Below are 2,875 nucleotides of genomic sequence, written 5' to 3' on the forward strand. Positions count from 1 at the left end.
CACCCCCCCCCCCGATCCCAGGAACTCAGGACACCTCATCAAATCCCAAATCCAGGCACGATCCCAAAAATCCCCACTGTGGTCTCCACCCTGACCCCTCCTGCTCCCAAAAATCCTCCTTTTCCCAGGAAGGGAGCAGGGAATGGGCTGGGAAGGCTGGAGGCAGCCTGGGGTCGGTTCCTTTCCTACAGCAGGAACATCCCAAAAATTATCCCATGGGAACGGGACCGGCTGGAATCCAGAGGGAGAGAAATCCACGGGCTGCTCATCCTTGGAATCGGGATCTTCTCGGGAGCTTCCCGAGCCTTTGGCATCGGCTCCCCCGCGCCCCCCCGGCTCGTTTGCGTTCAAAATTATTCCCGTGGCAAAATTCCAGCCGGGCTGGGATCTGTTGTGCTGGGAATAATCGGAGCGGAGAAAATTCCCGGTGAAGGGAAAAAGGGTGGAGCGGAATTTTAGGGGGAATTTTAGGTCTCTTAAACTTTAATGGATTCGATTCCATGATTTAATTTACGGGGGAAAAATGGGAAGATTAAATCTGAGTTAAATCCAAGTTATCGGGCAGGGGTGTGGATTTTCCATGGGATTATGAAATAAATAAATAACGAAAATAAGAAAAGAAATTCAAAGGAATTCAAAGAAATTAAAACAAACAAATAAATAAAAATAAATAAAAATAATGAATGAATGAATAAATAAAAATAATGCATGTATAAATAAATAAATAAATTTTCAAAAGAAAATAAGAACTAAAATAAAATTACGAAATAGAAATAAAAAAATAAATAAAATTAAAATCTAAAAAAGGATTTAGAAGTAAAACAAAATGAAATGAAATAAAAGAAAAGAACATAAAATAATAAAATAAAGTAAAAAACCCCAAACCATAAAATAATAAAATAAAATAAAATAAAATAAAATAAAATAAAATAAAAATAAAATAAAATAAAATAAAGTAAAAAACCCCAAACCATAAAATAATAAAATAAAATAAAATAATAAAATAAAATAAAATAGAAAATAAAATAATAAAATAAAATAATAAAATAAAATAAAATAAATTAAAATAAATTAAAATAAAATAATCAATCATCTTTTTATCCCGATCCAGGATGGGAAAACCCTTTGGAATCCCGATCCTCTCCACTCAGGAATCACCTGGGAACGGCCGCACAGGGCAGATCCCACCTGGCTGAGGCTCTCCAGGATTTCTCCCCTCCGGATTCCGCAGGGATTTGCTGCGGGCGCTGCTCACGGGACCCTCCAGGAGCTGGAGGAAGCTCCAGGAGCAGCTCCCGGTTCATTCCAAGGGGATCCCGGCCTTGGAGCTGATCCAGCAGGAAATTCCCACCGCTCCAGCTGCAGCTCCGGAATTGGGAATGGGGTGGGAGAGACCCCCCAGGGTCACCCCCGTGTGACTCCTGCCACCGTCACCCCTTCCCTGGCACGGAAGGCTCCAGGGAATCATGGAATTCTTGCCCTGGAATGGGGGAATCAGGGAATTATTGCCCTGGAATGGGGGAATCATGGAATTCTTACCCTGGAATCGTGGAATCAGGGAATTATTGCCTTGGAATGGGGGAATCAGGGAATTCTTACCCTGGAATCGGGAAAGCATGGAATTATTGCTTTGGAATTGTGGAGTCATGGAATTATTGCCTTGGAATCTGGGAATCAGGGAATTATTGCCTTGGAATCGTGGAATTACAGAATTATTGCCCTGGAATCGTAGAGTCATGGAATTATTGCCCTGGAATCGGGGAATCAGGGAATTCTTACCCTGGAATCGGGGAATCAGGGAATTATTGCTTTGGAATTGTGGAGTCATGGAATTATTGCCTTGGAATCTGGGAATCATGGAATTATTGCCTTGGAATCGTGGAATTCTTACCCTGGAATCGGGGAATCAGGGAATTATTGCTTTGGAATTGTGGAGTCATGGAATTATTGCCTTGGAATGGGGGAATCATGGAATTTTTACCTTGGAAAAGCCCTCCAAGAGCCCCGAGCCTTTCCCAATGCCCAAGTGTCACATCCGCACGGTTTTGAAACATTCCCGGGAATTCTCCCTCCACCGCTGCCCTTCCAAGGCCTAAATTTTCCCTAAAATCCAACCTGGACCTGAAACCTGAATATCTGAATATTGGAATATTGGAATATCCGGATATCGGAATATTGGAATGAGGAATTTATAGGAATTTTCCCTAAAATCCAACCTGAACCTGAAACCTGAAACCTGAATATCTGAATATTGGAATATTGGGATATCGGAATATTGGGATATGGGAATATCGGAATATTGGAATATCCGAATATGGGAATATGGGAATATCCGAATATCAAAATATTGGAATATTGGAATATCCGAATATGAGAATGTGGGAATATGGAAATATTGGAATATCCGAATATGAGGAATATGGGAATATCCGAATATCGGAATATTGGAATAAGGCAATTATAGGAATTTTCCCTAAAATCCAACCTGAATCTCCTCCAAGGAAAAATTCCACCTGTTTTTGGGAGCAGCCGGGCTGACATTGCCACCGTGTGGGGACAACGCGGCAGCGCCGGGGAGCGGAAAACTCCTAAATTCCCATTCTTTTGGGATAAACGAGTGACCCCGGGATGGGAAAACGGGAGGGAAAAGGGGAAAAGGGGAAAGGGGAAAAAGGGGGAAAGGGGAAAGGGGAAAAGGGGAAAGGGGAAAAAGGGAAAGGGGAGAAGGGGAAAAGGGGAAAGGGGAAAAGGGGAAAGGGGGAAAAAGGGAAAGGGGAAAAGGGGAAAAGAGGGAAAGGGGGAAAAGGGGAAAAGGGAAAAGGGGAAAAGGGGAAAAGGAGAAAAGGGGAAAAGGAAGGACGGGAGGGAGGAAGGG

This window comes from Corvus brachyrhynchos, unplaced genomic scaffold (genome assembly GCF_000691975.1).
Source record: "Corvus brachyrhynchos isolate BGI_N302 unplaced genomic scaffold, ASM69197v1 scaffold30, whole genome shotgun sequence".
Classification (NCBI taxonomy): Eukaryota; Metazoa; Chordata; class Aves; order Passeriformes; family Corvidae; genus Corvus; species Corvus brachyrhynchos.